General features: G+C 48.2%; 1 pseudogene; it reads left to right on the forward strand.

Annotated features, from left to right (window-relative positions):
- Nucleotides 1-232: 232 nt before the first annotated feature.
- On the forward strand, nucleotides 233-2,886 carry LOC119307923 (annotated as a pseudogene).
- The last annotated feature ends 14,168 nt before the right edge of the window (nucleotides 2,887-17,054 follow it).

Raw genomic sequence — 17,054 nt, forward strand, 5'->3', positions numbered from 1 at the left:
CGTCCATCCCGTCCCATCAGTCGACCCCAACCGTGCAAACGGTCGCCACATCTGCACGCGCGCGCGCACCGTCTTGCTGATCCTCCCTTGCCTTCCGGACAAACACAACTCCCGCGCCCACGCAACCCAAGCAGTGACACCCCGTTTCCCTCGTCCATGGCGGCCGCATGATGCATTTCCACGCATATATATACGCACGCTATCAGGTATCTATCACGTACCAGGTCAAGAACTCAAGAACAACGCTGCACATCCAGCATAGCACTGCATTGATCCAGCGTGTTATAGTAGCTGATAACTCGATCTTGGAGACCGATCGATGGACGGCGGCGGTGTCAGCTCCGACATTAGCCGGTCTGTGCGGGTGCTCATCGAGGGCCAGCCGAGCGCGGCGGGGGTGTAGCCGCAGCTGTCGGATGACTCGCCCCCACGCTCGAGCCTCGAAGGCGGCGGGTCGGCCAGCCTCGACGCGGCAGCGGCCTCGTGCAGCGAGCGAGTCGACAGCGGTGGCACGGCGGCGGAGGGGCCCGAGCGGAGGCTCACGCTGCTGGCGCTGCGGCTGGCGATCCTGGAGAAGGCGGCCAGCGGGCTGGGCGCGCTGGGGTTCATCTGGGCCACCGTCGTCCTCCTCGGCGGCTTCGCTATCACACTAGGCAAGGACGACTTCTGGTCCGTCACCATCATCCTCCTCATCGAGGGCGCACGCATCTTCAGCCGCAGCCACGAGCTCGAGTGGCAGCACCAGGCCACCTGGTCGCTCTCCGCTGCCGGCCGCTCCAGCTTCCGCCTCGTCGCCCGCTCCTTCCGCTTCGTCTTCGGCCTCGACGGCCGCGGCGGCAGCACCAAGAATATGGATGCCTCGTCGTCTAGATGGAGCTGGAGATTGAAGAGCTGGGGCTTCCTGTCGAGGCACGTCGGGAGGGCCTTCTACTGGCTGCAGCTAGCGTCCGCCACGGCCTGCATCACGCTGTCGGCGGTGCGGCTCGTCAGGCAGGACTTCGGCGAAGCAGAGGACGCGCGGACTAACCGGCGATCGGCGCTGGACATCTTCTACGGGCTCGCGCTGGCGGAGGCGCTTCTCTTCCTCGCGGAGAAGGCTGTGTGGGAGTGGGAGGTGAGCCACGGCCGTCTGCTCGAGTGCGTCGCGAGCGAGTGCCACCTCGCTGGCGCACCGGGGCTCCTCGCGATCCGCCGCTTCTTCTACGACGCATACTCTCGGTGCGTCGACGGGAGCATATTCGACGGTCTCCGCACGGACCTCGTCTCCTTCGCCGAGGAGCTCCTCGTGGAGGGCTCGCACGACGAGCAGCGCATCGGCGTCGGCATCCTCGTCAATGTCGCCGGGAGCCCACGGCTCGGTGACGCGGCGCTGCATCGGGTCGGCACGTCGGCGGCAGTCATGGAGCGGCTGGTGGAGATGCTCAGCTGGAAGGGCGCGGCAGAGGCCGGGGCGAGGGCGTCCGCGGCACTCGTCGTGTCCAAGCTCGCCAGCAAGAAGCGGAACGCGCTCCGGGTCGCTGGCGTTCCAGGCGCCATTGAGTCCGTGTCGTCGCTGCTCTACGCCGCGGACGAGGAGTGCAACCTACTCGGCCTCCTCATCATCAAGAGGCTCGCGCAAGACCACGACAACTGCAGCAAGATCGGCAACGCCCGGGGCCTCCTCGACAAGATCATCGACTTCTCCAGCATCGGCGCAGCCGGCGCACCATCCACGGTCATCACCCAATCGCGCGCTAAAGCAGTGAAGAGGTCGCTGCAGGTGATCAGGATGCTCGCCGACACGACCGGGAGCACGGGGAAACAGCTGCGGCGAGAGGTGGCGGAGATCGTGTTCACGGTCAGCAACATTCGCGCCGTGCTGCAGCACGCCGCCAGCCACCTGGAGCTGCAGCAGCTTGGCGCCGAGGTTCTCACCCGGCTCGCCATGGACGAGGACGCGCGTGAGAAGATCGGCGGCACCGGCAGTGTCATCTCGCTCCTCCTCGCCATGTTCTTCCGGCAAGGCGTCACTGACGAGGGTGATGCCGTGCGCGTCGAGGCCGGCGAGGCGCTCGCCATGCTGGCGCTCGACAGCCCGCACAACTGCGAGCACATACTCAACGTCGCCCCCGCCGTTGTCGACCGCCTCGTGGAGGCGTTGAGTGACAACGCCGTCGGGGTCGGCGCGGCCAGGATCCTCACCAACCTGTGCGCGTACACCGGCGCCGAGCGGTTCCCGGAGGTCCGCGCCGTCACGTCCGGCGCCGCCACGGTGCTGCACAACATCATGGCCAAGAAGTCGAAGCTGCTGGAGGTGTCGCTGGGCCTCGCGGCGCAGGCAGTGAGGCTCATGGGGCCTCATGAGCTGGCCCACCACCTCGCCCGCGCCGGCGTCAGCGAGGTGGACCTGGTGAACAGGCTGGTGCACGTGCTGGCGAGGTACAGCAGCCCTTCGATCAAGGTGCCGCGGATCAGACGGTTCACGGTGGACCTCCTGATCGGGATGCTGAGGATGGACTCGTCGTTCGCGGAGCTGATGGCGGCGGCGGGGGTGGGGCGGGAGCTGCGGCGCGTGGCTGAGACGACGTCGGAGCTGGAGTGCTTCCACGTGTTCTCCGGCAGCGCCGGGGTGAGCCGGCACGCGGTGAGCCTCTGCGCGCTCGTCAGCGAGGCACGGGAGCTCATGGACATGGACTTCCGCAGCCAGTAGCCGAACTCCACGTGTGTTTGCCGTTACGTATGTATCAACGTGAGCTGAAGACCAAGATTGTCGTGTGCATATGATTCTTTCGTTTGCCAAAGTTCACAGCGATTGATGATTATAAATTTGGAACCGGCTATGTCTCAGGCGAGTGACATAATATGTAAGAAAAAAGAAAAAAGAAACTGAAACGAAGAATTTGCACAGATCCCATTGTAAGATCTCACGAATATAACATCAGCTCAGATATAATCAAACCTAAATCGACTGAGTTTTAGTAAGAGCATCTTCAACAGGCGCGCAACGCGCGGCGCGCTAAAAATCAGAATACCGCGCCGGGTGAGCCAGGTTTTACGCGCAGCGGTGCGCTGGCTCCAGCGGCCGCCGCAAAATAAAGCGCGCCTGAGCCGCTCCAGCAGGCGCGCTATATTTTTTTTTCTTCACGATTGCATACATAGCATACAAATATGGAGATAGTTCGGCACATAGCCTGCTTCTACGATACAAAATGCGTACATCTAGGCTTCTTCAACGATATATAGTTCTACTCCATTCACATGGCCTGCTTCTACGATACAAAATAAAACGAAAAACTACTACTACTCGTCATTCTCCGGCTCGGACTCTGCTTCGGTGATGTCCTCCTCCGACGTCTGAGCATAGGCGTCAAGGAACCGCTCGTCGCGGGAGTCCCAGGACGACGCATCTCCTAGCGTCATGTTGTATTTAGCGACCGCCTTCCGCGTTCCCTTGTCCTCGCGATAGGCGGCTCGCTCCTTCCTTCTCTCCTCCCTCTCCGCCCTCCTCTCGGCGAAGAACTGTTCCTCATTGATGATGTCTTGCGGGAAGCGTTGCCTCCACAGCGTCATGGCTTCCTCGCCCATCTCGGCCAGGCTAAGACGGCGCTCCCGCCTTCGGTGTTTGCGATGATCCTCGTCAGTGTTAAGCCGCGGGAAAGGCGCCAACTCCTGTGCCCGCTCCCGCATCGCCACGTCGGTCAAGTGACCGCCGGAGGCGCCACGCCGCAGCGTCGTACGCACGGGCGCGATCCTGGGCGGTGTCGAAGGTTCCGAGGCCGAGGCACACGCCGCCGCCGGACTGAATCGAGGCGGAATAGGTGCCGGACGGACGCACGCGGACACTGCGGTAGCCCAAACCTCCCCGGCGGCGAGGCGGCATGGTGGCGCGGTGGTGGCGTGTCGGCGGCGAGGAGAGAAAGCAGTGGAGGGAGCGAGAGAGAGCGGCAGAGGCGCTGCAATTTTATAGGCGCGCCGGACGCGGTGTGCCAAATCTAGCGCACGAGCTGCCGCCTTTTCCCGCACGCGCGCAATCTTTTCCCGCGCGGGCTAGTTTGCCGCCACCGCTGGAGCACGCGAAACCGGGCCGCGCACACTAAAAAGCTAATTTACCCCGCGCGCACGTCTTTTAACACGGCTGTTGAAGATGCTCTAAGACTGCTATAAATTTAAAACCGGCCACATCTCAGTCGGCTGTTTTTTTAGGTCAGAAACTTTTCCTGTACTTCACCATGTAGCCCTGTTCGTTTGATCTAGAAGCCTTGAGGAGTAATACGAAGACTTGCGTATTCTCCAGGACATAGAGTTAGTACTCGACATGTTTGCCCTGTAGATCCGACCGGCCATGTCTAAATCCTAGATACCCCAGTGTCTATATAAACTAAGGTGCCAGGGTTGTACAGGCCAACTCATTCACATCCGATCTTGTGATAGATCACATGTACTCTGTATCCCATCCACAATCAATACAATAAAGCAGGACATATAGTTTTACCTCTTCGAGAGGGCGTGAACCTGGGCAAACATCTAGGCAAGACTACCAGATCGGGACCCCCTACCTGGCCGGATCTAGCTTCAACAGAGGGGCCAGCTCTAGCGTCGACGGGCGAGCGGCGACATACCAGATCTGAAACATTCCCTGTGTCCACCCTCGACCGCTTCAGCTCTATGCGGATGGCCAGTTCCTCGTTGACATTGATGGAGCCGTCGAAGCAGCTATTCGAGCTTGACGTGCTCGTTGGAGACTAGATTGGATCAAATAGGAGAAGGGGAGGAAGAAAGACGGAGCTTGAGCGGAGCGAAGTGAGTATAGTGTTTTCGGATTGGGGTATTTTGTGGGGTCGGACTGGGGTTGACGATGGACTGAGCTGACGTGGCGGACATGCCCGGACCGCCCCATATCCGCCCTTCATTTGGTCCGGATATGAGGAGTGCCGAACAGCTCGGGCGTTTGAGACTTGTTTGAGGCGCACAAATGTTTTTTTATTAGTCGGTGATCGATCCGTCCGCCCGGACATTTGAGACCGGTTTAAGACGCTCAGTTGTAGATGCTCATAACCAAAAGCATTGGTCCTTAAAAAGGTCGAAGTCCCGGTCAAGGAAAAATGAGTCATTTTCTTCTTCTTTGAGGCACAGAAGGAGCTCTAATGGTGCTTCAATGGCTGGGATCTGTGGTAAGGCAATCTACATACTTGGCATGGGCTTCCTTGGTATTTGGCGCCCCGGGCACCCGCCCCCGTGTTAGAAGGGATAGAGAGGGATTGGTGGAATCCATTATTTATTGCTTGAGCCTCGTAGGCATATATATAGGAGTATATGATCATCTTGAAGTACAAGACAAGTAAGAACACATATATCCTAGTCTATTTTGTATTTCCTAACTAATCATAATACTCAACATCCCCCGACAGTCACAATGATAGCAACGTAGGCGGTGAAACTGGAGAAGAATCCAAAGGTAAGCCGACGGACATAACCCATAGTCATAACGGTCGATGCATCACGGAAGTCGTGGTTGGAGTGGAAACCGACAAGGTTGCTCAAGCCAGGCGGTAGCCCTTTGTGTCGGTGTCGATGTAGCCGAGAGTGTAGGGTGGTGTAGCCGTGGTCGAGGTAGCCATGCGAAGAACGCCGTGGTCGATGTCGAGTCGGGGTAGCCGGTGTCGAGGAAGTCGACGTGGAGCCGCGAGCGCAAGGAGGCGCCGAGTTAGTCATGGGTGCAGTGGTGTCGAAGTAGTGGTGCGTCGGGAAGAAGACGTTGTTGACGAGGCATCGCGCCGGGTGTGCCAAACCCGAGGACACGTCGTAGACGAAGGCACGTATCGGTGTTGCCAGCACCGGTCATGCGTAGACGGAGACGAAGTTGATGAAGCGCTGCACCAGGCTTGCCAGGCGCGGGGACACGTAGTGGACGATGACACACATTAGTGTTGCCAGCACCAGGCATGCGTAGACGAGGGACCTGCACGAGCTGTAGCCATGTCGAGGAGTCATGATGCGGGACTAACCCGGCATAGGCCGATCTTTCACGAATGGAGGGATTTCCAAAGATGAACACGAAGAACACGAGGGGAAATCATGAGAGAAACGAGAGGAGACACTCAAATCAACAAGAAACAATCACACATGTGCTAGATCCATGAACACAAAGGGATTTACACGATTCAAATCCAACAAAGGGGGATACAAAGGTAACAAGTTCATCTCCTAAAAGGAGGCCTTGTCCATGAAGGATCTTCCCTTGCGTGGGCTGCATCCACTAGGGATCTTCTCACATGGAGGTCTTGAACTCCATGGGAGCGGTAGTCTGAAAGGATCGAGAAGAGGTGTCTAGAGGGGGTGATTAGACCCTCAACAAGTAAAGGCAGCAGTTTTTAAGATTTTCAAGTTGAGGTTGGAAATTAGCACAATTTCAAGCATTCACAATATAATTCAAGCAAGCATGCAAAAAGTATATGAGCAGCGGAAAGTAAAGCATGCAACTTGCAAGAAAGTAAAGGGACGGGATTGGAGTGTGCAAACACAATTGGAGACACGGAGATTTTTGGCGTGGTTCCGATAGGTAGTGCTATCGTACATCCATGTTGGTAGAGACTTCAACCCACGAAGGGTAACGGTTGCGCGAGTCCACGGAGGGCTCCACCCACGAAGGGTCCACGAAGAAGCTACCTTGTCTATCCAACCATGGCCATCGCCCATGAAGGACTTGCCTCACTTGGGTAGATCTTCACGAAGTAGGCGATCTCCTTGCCCTTACAAACTCCTTGGTTCAACTCCACAATCCTGACGGAGGCTCCCAAGTGACACCTAACCAATCTAGGAGACACCACTCTCCAAAAGGTAATAGATGGTGTGTTGATGATGAACTCCTTGCTCTTGTGCTTCAAATGATAGTCTCCCCAACGCTTAACTCTCCCTCACACAGATTTGGCTATGGTGGAAAGATGATTGGAGTGGAAAGCAACTTGGGGAAGGCTAGAGATCAAGGTTCTTGTGGTTGGATTAGAATGTCTTGGTCTCAACACATGAGTAGGTGGTTCTCTCTTAGAAAATGAGTAGTGGAAGTGTAGGCACGTTCTGATGGCTCTCTCTCAAATGGAGAAGGGGGTGGAGGGGTATATATAGCCTCCACACAAAATCTAACCATTACACACAATTTACCAAACTCGGTGGGACTGAATAGTAAAACTCGGTGAGACCGACTTGGCTCAAAACGTGAACGTTAGGCTTTTCGGTGGGACCGACAATATCAACTCGGTGAGACCGATGAGCTAGGGTTAGGGAAAAACCTCATCTCAGTGAGACCGATTGCGTGAACTCGGTGATAAATTAAAGTTCAATTAATCATATTACTTAAGAACTCCCACTTAGATAGACATCCCTCTAATCATCTAAGTGATCACGTGATCCAAATCAACTAAACCATGTCCGATCATCACGTGAGATGGAGTAGTTTTCAATGGTGAACATCACTATGTTGATCATATCTACTATCATATCTACTATATGATTCACATTCGACCTTTCGGCCTCAGTGTTCCGAGGCCATATCTGTATATGCTAGGCTCGTAGAGTTTAACCCGAGTATTCTGCGTGTGCGAAACTAGCTTGCACCCATTGTATGTGAACGTAGAGCTTATCACATCTGATCATCACGTGCTGTCTCGGCACGACGAACTGTAGCAATGGTGCATACTCAGGGAGAACACTTATACCTTGAAATTTAGTAAGTGATCATCTTATAATGCTACCGTTGTACTAAGCAAAATAAGATGCATAAAAGATAAACATCACATGCAATCAAAATATGTGACATGATATGGCCATCATCATCTTGTGCTCATGATCTCCGTCACCAAAGCATCGTCATGATCTCCATCGTCACCGGTGCGACACCTTGATCTTCATCGTAGCATCGTTGTTGTCTCGCCAACTATTTTTACTACTACTATCGCTACCGCTTAGAGATAAAGTAAAACAATTACATGGCGATTGCATTGCATACAATAAAGCAACAACCATATGGCTCCTGCCAGTTGCCAATAACTTTGTTACTAAACATGATCATCTCATACAACAATTTATATCACATCATGGCTTGACATCCTCTACTTTGTTGTTGCAAGTTTTATGTGGCTGCTACGGGCTTCTAGCAAGAACCGTTCTTACCTACGCATCAAAACCACAATGATTTTTTGTCAAGTGTGTTGTTTTAACCTTCAACAAGGACCGGGCATAGCCACACTCAATTCAACTAAAGTTGGAGAAACACACACCCGCCAGCCACCTATGTGCATAAGCACGTCGGTAGAACCAGTCTCATGAACGCGGTCATGTAATGTCGGTCCGTGCCGCTTCATCCAACAATGCCGCCGAATCAAAGTATGACATGCTGGTAAGCAATATGACTATTATCGCCCACAACTCTTTGTGTTCTACTCGTGCATATAACATCTACGCATAGACCTGACTCTGATGCCACTGTTGGGGAACGCTGTAATTTCAAAGAAATCCTACGATCACCCCAGATCTATCTAGGTGATGCTTAGCTACGAGGGGGAGAGTGTGTCCACGTACCCTCGTATACCAAAAGCGGAAGCGTTAAGTAACGTGGTTGATGTAGTCAATTGTCTTCGTGATCCAACCGATCAAGTACCGAATGCACGACACCTCCGGATCTGCACACGTTCATCTCGATGACGTCCCTCGAACTCTACATCCAGCTGAGGCTGAGGGAGAGTTCCGTCAGCACGACGGCATGGTGACGGTGATGATGAAGTTACCAGTGCAGGGCTTTGCCTAAGCTCTACGATGATATGACCGAGGTGGAAAACTATGGAGGGGGGCACCGCACACGGCTACAAGATCAACTTCTGTGTCTATGGGGTGCCCCCTTCCCCCGTATATAAAGGAGGGAGGGAGGAGGTGGCCGGCCAAGGGTGGCGCGCCCAAGGGGGGGAGTCCTACTCCAAGTAGGAATCACCCCCCCTTTCCTATCTCCACAAGGAGAAGGGGGGGAAGGAGGAGGAGGAGAGAAGGAAGGAGGGGGGCGCCACCCCCTCCCCTTGTCCAATTTGGACTAGGGCAAGGGGGCACACGCCACCTCCTGGCCAGCCCTCTCTCTTCTCCACTAAGGCCCATGAGGCCCAATAACTTCCTAGGGGGGGGGGAGGGGATTCCGGTAACCCCCGATACTCCGATTTTATCCGAAACATCTCCGAAACACTTTCGGTGTCCTAACATAGTTGTCCAATATATCAATCTTTATGTCTTGACTATTTCGAGACTCCTCGGCATGTCCATGATCACATCCGGGACTCCGAACAATCTTCGGTACATCATATCACATAAACTCATAATACCAATCGTCATCGAACGTTAAGCGTGCGGACCCTACGGGTTCGAGAACTATGTAGACATGACCGAGACACGTCTCTGGTCAATAACCAATAGCAGAATCTAGATGCTCATATTGGTTCCTACATATTCTATGAAGATCTTTATCGGTCAAACTGCATACCAACATATGTTGTTCCCTTTGTCATCGGTATGTTACTTGCCCGAGATTCGATCATCGGTATCATCATACCTAGTTCAATCTCGTTACCGGCAAGTCTCTTTACTCGTTCCGTAATACTTCATCCGGCAACTAACTCATTAGTCACAATGCTTGCAAGGCTTATAGTGATGAGTATTACCGAGAGGGCCCAGAGATACCTCTCCGAAACATGGAGTGACAAATCCTAATCTCGATATATGCCAACCCAATAAATACCTTCGGAGACACCTGTAGAGCACCTTTATAATCACCCATTTACATTGTGACGTTTGGTAGCACACAAAGTGTTCCTACAGTATTCGGGAGTTGCATAATCTCATAGTCTGAGGAACTTGTATAATCATGAAGAAAGCAGTAGCAATGAAACTGACACGATGATAATGCTAAGCTAACGGATGGGTCATGTCCATCACATCATTATCGTAATGATGTGATCCCGTTCATCAAATGACAACACATGTCTATGGTTAGGAAACATAAACATCTTTGATTAACGAGCTAGTCAAGTAGAGGCATACTAGGGACTATATGTTTTGTCTATGTATTCACACATGTACTAACTTTCCGGTTAATACAATTCTAGCATGAGTAATAAAAATTTATCATGAATTAAGGAAATAAATAATAACTTTATTATTGCCTCTAGGGCATATTTCCTTCAATCGGTACATCCACTATCAAGAACCCATTCCTTTCCTCCAGCCATGTAGCCGCGAAGGTTAGCCAAGTGTCTCATAGACTCATCGAGATCATAGGCACTATCATCATCCTCATCATAGTACCCATGTTCAACATCATCTTAGGGTTGATCATTTCCTAGAGAGAGTGATTCATTAGATTTGTGATCATGACAATGTGCATCTCTATGAATTCTAATGACTTCGGAAATGATGTTGCTAATGATTCCAACATCTCCTTTGGCACGCATAAGGTCACGAAGCTCAAATAGACAATCACCGAACTTAGGATCATTGGGACTCATCTTATTCAAAGCAATAGACTTGTGAAAAATCTCATCTAAGTTTTTCAAGGAATAGTTTGGAAATCGTTCGTCAAGGAATCTCCATATAGTGTAAGTACATTCAAGAGTTGGCAAGCAAGCAATCAAATTTCTAGGTAATCCTCAATTCTAAGATTGCGAATCATATCAAGAGACTCATTAGGAGTAGGATGCAAGGGGTTAACAAGGGGCGTACAAGGAGTAGTAATGTACTTGTTCAAGTGATATTCATGGAAAATCTCAAGCATCTCATTTTTCCAAGCATTATAGAACTCTCCATCAAGCATAGGCACTCTACATCTAATACTCCCAATCGTAGACTCATCCATCTTCCTCCAATGGTGTTTAAACCAAACAAATGGAGACCAAAGCTCTGATACCAATTGAAAGGATCGAGAAGAGGTGTCTAGAGGGGGGGGGTGTGATTAGACCCTCAACAAGTAAAGGTAGCAGTTTTTAAGTTTTTTAAGTTGAGGTTGGAAATTAGCACAATTTCAAGCATTCACAATATAATTCAAGCAAGCATGCAAGGAGTATATGAGCAGCGGAAAGTAAAGCATGCAACTTGCAAGAAAGTAAAGGGATGGGATTGGAGTGTGCAAACGCAATTGGAGACACGGAGATTTTTGCTGTGGTTCCAATAGATGGTGCTATCGTACATCCACGTTGATGGACACTTCAACCCACGAAGGGTAACGGTTGCACGAGTCCACGGAGGGCTCCACCCACGAAGGGTCCATGAAGAAGCAACCTTGTCTATCCCACCATGGCCATCGCCCACGAAGGACTTGCCTCACTTGGGTAGATCTTCAGGAAGTAGGCGATCTCCTTGCCCTTACAAATTGCTTGGTTCAACTCCACAATCTTGACGGAGGCTCCCAAGTGACACCTAACCAATCTAGGAGACACCACTCTCCAAATGGTAATAGATGGTGTGTTGATGATGAACTCATTGCTCTTGTGCTTCAAATGATAGTCTCCCCAACACTCAACTCTCTCTCACGGATTTGGCTATGGCGGAAAGATGGTTTGAGTGGAAAGCAACTCGGGGAAGGCTAGAGATCAAGATTCTTGTGGTTGGATAGGAATGTCTTGGTCTCAACACATGAGTAGGTGGTTCTCTCTCAAAAAATGAGTAGTGGAAGTGTAGGAACATTCTGATGGCTCTCTCTCAAATGGAGAAGGGGGTGGAGGGGTATATCAAGCCTCCACACAAAATCTAACCGTTACACACAATTTACCAAACTCGGTGGGACCGAATAGTGAAACTTGGTGAGACCGACTTGGTTCAAAATGTGAACTTTAGGATTTTTGGTGGGATAGACAATATCAACTCGGTGAGACCGATGAGCTAGGGTTAGGGCAAAACCTCATCTCAATGAGACTAATTTCAACAATAATCAAACAGAGACTTGGTCAAGCAAACTCGGTGGGACCGACTGCACGTTTTGGTGAGACCAAAATAACTGCAATAGGTAACAGAGAGTTTGCAAGGCCATCTCGGTGAGACCGAGATCCCATCGGTGAGATCGAACTGATTAGGATTTCTGGCAGTGGCTATGACAAGTGAACTCGGTGGCTCTGGATAGATCAAATCGGTGGGGCCGAGTTTGACTTTAGATTTAGGACATATGTGGAAATGAGAAAGTGGTTGAGGGCTTTTGGAGCATATCACTAAGCACTTTAAGCAAGCAAGCCATTAAGCAACACCTCATCCCCTTTTAATAGTATTGGCTTTTCCTATGGACTCAATGTGATCTTGGATCACTAAAAAGAAAATGTAGAGTCTTGAGCTTTTGCCAATGTTTGTCCTTAGCATCTTGAAGGGGTTCCACATCCTCTTGTCCTGCCACTCCAATGTTGAACTCATCTGAAATATACTAGGTTGAAGTATTAGTCCAACAAGAGATATGTTGACATTAATTACCAAAATCACCCAGGGAGCACTTGTGATTTCATAGTCTCTCTCTCTCTCTCTCTCTCTCTCGGAGTGGTAGGAGCAAAGCTCACATACAAATGAGATATCACTTTGCTAACCCTAAAATGGAGGAGGTGGAGGAGTATATATAGTCTAGGGTCACGAAGGGGTATGTGAGGGGCGAAATGGATACATTGGCCTCGGGCCTGAAGCTGTGCGCAGACAGGCCTCGGACGTCCGACCGTTACCGATCACCCGGTGGCTCGTGAGGGTCCGAACGCCGGTAATGCTCGGACTTCCGACGTTTTCATTCTGTAGCGGTGGTGCCGGATATCCGGAGGCTGATGGTCATCCGGTGGCTGGTGGTTGTCGGACGTCCGGTGTCTAGTCGGTCGTCCGGCCGCTGTAGGGTGCCTCAGTTGTAGTCAATCTAGCCAGTGGAATCTCCAGGCATCAGACATTCGAGAGCTATAGCTTTCTGGCAGCTCCTTCTCTTGTTCGTCACGCTTGGTGTCCTCGCCATCTTGTCCAATGCTCCTAGATGTCTGATTGTGGCTTGAACTATGTCAGTATTTCCCTAGAAGGAAGGGATGATGCAGCACAACAACGGTAGGTATTTCCCTTAGTGATGAGAACAAGGTTATTGAACCAGTAGGAGAACCACGCAACACTACGTAAATGGTACCTGCACACAAAGAAAAAATACTTGCAACCCAACGTGTTAAAGGGGTTGTCAATCCCTTTCGAGTAACGATGCCAGAAATGGTCAAGTTAACGAGATAAAATTGTAGTAGATTGATAGATGCAAATAAAAGCAAATAAAATCCAGCGAGGTATTTTTGGGTTTTTGATAGTATAGATCTGAAAATAAAAATTTGTAAATAAATAAAAAGACAAATAGCAAAATAGATCTGAAAGTATATGATGAGAAAATAGACCCGGGGGCCGTAGATTTCACTAGTGGCTTCTATCGAGAAAAATAGCATACGGTGGGTAAACAAATTACTATTGGGCAATTGATAGAACTTCAAATAATTATGATGCTATCCAGGCAATTATCATTATATAGGCATCACATCCAAGATTTGTAGACCGACTCTTGCCTGCATCTACTGCTATTACTCCACACATCGACTGCTATCCAGCATGCATCTAGTGTATTAAGTTCATAGAAAAACGGAGTAATGTAATAAGAACGATGACATGATGTAGGCAAGATCTATTCATGTAGGAATAGACCCCATCTTGTTATCCTTAATAGAAATGATACATACGTGTCATTTGCCCTTCTGTCACTAGGATTGAGCACCGTAAGATCGAACCCATCGCAAAGGACCTCTTCCCATGGCAAGAAAAATTGATCTAGTTGGCCTAACTCAACCAAAGATTCGAAGAAGAAATACGAGGCTATAAGTAATCATGCATATAAGAGATCAAAAGACTCAAATAACTTTCATGGATAGAAACATAGATCTGATCATCATCTCAAAGTTCGTTAGATCCCAACAAACACACCGCAAAAAGAGTTACATCAAATAGATCTCCAAGAGACCTTTGTATTGAGAATCAAAAGAGAGAGAGGAAGCCATCTAGCTACTAACTATGGACCCATAGGTCTACAATGAACTAGTCACGCATCATCAGAGAGGCACCAATGAGGATGATGACCCCCCCCATGATGGTGTCTAGATTGGATCTATGGTTTCTAGAACTTGCGACGGATGGAATTATTTTTCATCGCCTTCCCAATGAGGATGATGAACCCCTCCCCAGGCGCACCCAGGTGGGTTGTGCTCCCCTCGGAGCCCCCCTATGGTACTTCTTTGGCCCAACTGGTATCTTCTGGTCCAGAAAAAATTACCAAAAAGTTTTGCTACATTTGGACTCCGTTTGGTATTTATTTCTTGCGAAGTAAACAATAGGCAAAATAGCAACTGGCACTGGGCACTATGTCAATAGGTTAGTCTCAAAAAATGATATAAAGTTGCTATAAATCGATTGTAAAACATCCAAGAATGATAATATAACAGCATGGAACAATAAAAAATTATAGATACATTGGAGACGTATCAGCATCCCCAAGCTTAATTCCTGCACGTCCTCGAGTAGGTAAATGATAAAAACAGAATTTTTGATGTGAAATGCTGCCTAACATGTTCATCACATATTCTTTTCTTTGTACCATGGACATTCGGACTTTTATATGATTCAAAGCAATAGTCTAGTTTTGACATGAATATTTCAATACTCAAGCATATCAACAAGCAACCATGTCCTTTCAAAATATCAATACTAAAGCAAGTTATCCCTAGCCCATCATGCTCAATCATTGATCCATTCATGAAACACACTCGCATATTAGCTACACCTAATGCTCAAGTACGATCACAATGCCCCTTAGTTTGTGCTTTATAAGAGAAGATGGAGACTCGAATAAAAATTGCATAAAGTAAATAGAAAGGCCCTTCGCAGAGGGAAGTGGGGATTTGTAAAGGTGCCAGAGCTCAACGCGAAAAAAGATAGAGATAAAATATGTTGGGTGGCATGCTTTTCCTGTCAACGAAAATGATCTAGTAGTACCCAATACTTTCCATGCTAGATATACCATAGGAGGTTCCCAAACAGAAAATAAAGTTTATTCATTTTTCCACCATACTTTCACATTCCACAGCTAACCGAATCCACGGGTGCCGTCCATACCAGCACTTTCCTAAGGAATTTATTGTTTGACAACATAAAGTAAATTCATTTTTCATTTCGGGATTGGTCATCCCTAATACCTTTGCTCTACTCTCGTGCAATGACAAGTGAATAAACACTCATCTTGCGAATAACACATCTAGCATGGAAAAATATCAGCCACCCCCTACTGTTTCATGAGCGGTATGAGCACACAAAAAGGAATTTTATTTTGAAATTAGAGATGGCACATACAATTTTGCTTAGAACGGCACAGAAATACCGCATATAGGTAGGTATAGTGGACTCATATGGCAAAACTGGGTTTAAGGATTTTGGATGCACAAGTAGTGATCATGCTTAGTGCAAATGAAGGGTAGCAAAATATTGAGAAGCATCCAACTGAGAAACGAAAAATCTCATAAGCGAGCATTAAGCATAACTAACACCGAATAATGCACCACAAGTAGGATGTAATTTCATTGCATAACTATTGACTTTCGTGCTTGCATAGGGAATCACAAACCTTAATACCAATATTCTTACTAAAACATAATTACTCATTAACATGACTCACATATCACTATCATCATATCGCAAAACTATTACAAAGAATCAATTTTATTTTGTCCAATGATCTTCATGAAAGTTTTTATTATATCCCCCTTGAATATCTATCACTTTGGGACTAATTACATACGTTGCTATTGATAGCTCAAACAAATCTAAGTGAAGAACATGAGGATAAAAATTTCTTCTCTCAAAATAATTTAAGTGAAGCAAGAGAGAATTTCTTCAAAAATGATAAAGCACACCATGCTCAAAAACATATAAGTGAAACACTAGAGCAATTCCATAGCTCATAAATATTTAAGTGAAGCATAAAGAGCAATTATAACAAGTCATAGCATAATTTTGGCTCCCTCAAATAGGTGTGTCCAGCAAGGATAGATGACACAAAATAAAAAGCAAAACAAGCAAAGACTCGTATCATACAAGACGCTCCAAGCAAAACTCATGATATGTGACGAATAAAAATATAGCTCCAAGTAAAATACCGATGGTCGTTAGAAGAAAGAGGGGATGCCACTCGGGCATCCCCAAGCTTCGTTGCTTGCTTATATTTTAGATAATATCTTGGGATGCCATGGGGAATCCCCAAGCTTAGGCTCTTTTTACTCCTTATTCCTTCATCCATCGTGATCTCACTCAAAACTTGAAAACTTCAATCGCACAAAACTCAACAATACCTTCGTGAGATCCGTTAGTATAACAAAACAAATCACTACTCTAAGTACTGTTGCAAACCCATTCATATTTTATTTTTGCATTATATCTACTGTATTCCCACTTTGCTATAGCTTATACCCTCCTATACAAACCATAGATTCATCGAAATAAGCACACAATGCAAAGAAAACAGAATCTGCTAAAAACAGAACAATCTGTAGTAATCAGGGAACTTCGTACACTTATGTAACTCCAAAAATTCTAAAAAATTAGGACCGCGTGGAAATTTGTACATCAATCTTGTGTAAAAATTTCAGAGCAAAATAATGTTTCTGTGATTTATGAAAATTATTTTACTGGGTGCAAAAGTTTCTGTTTTTCAACAAGAACAAATCAACTATCACCCAACATGATCCCAAAGGCTTTGCTTGGCACAAACACTAATTAAAACACAAAAAACACAATCATAACAGAGGCATAATTGTGCAAACACTCAAGAACAGAAAGAAAAATAAAAAATAAATTTTATTCATTGGGTTGCCTCCCAACAAGCGCTATCGTTTTACGCCCCTAGCTAGGCATAAAGTATAGATCTAAGTGTTGTCATCTTTATTTTTAGATCCATAAGGTGCCCTCATGATTGATTCATATGGTGGCTTAATTCTAGTTCTAGGGAAGTGTTCCATACCATT

Source organism: Triticum dicoccoides, chromosome 5B (assembly GCF_002162155.2).
Source record: "Triticum dicoccoides isolate Atlit2015 ecotype Zavitan chromosome 5B, WEW_v2.0, whole genome shotgun sequence".
Lineage (NCBI taxonomy): Eukaryota > Viridiplantae > Streptophyta > Magnoliopsida > Poales > Poaceae > Triticum > Triticum dicoccoides.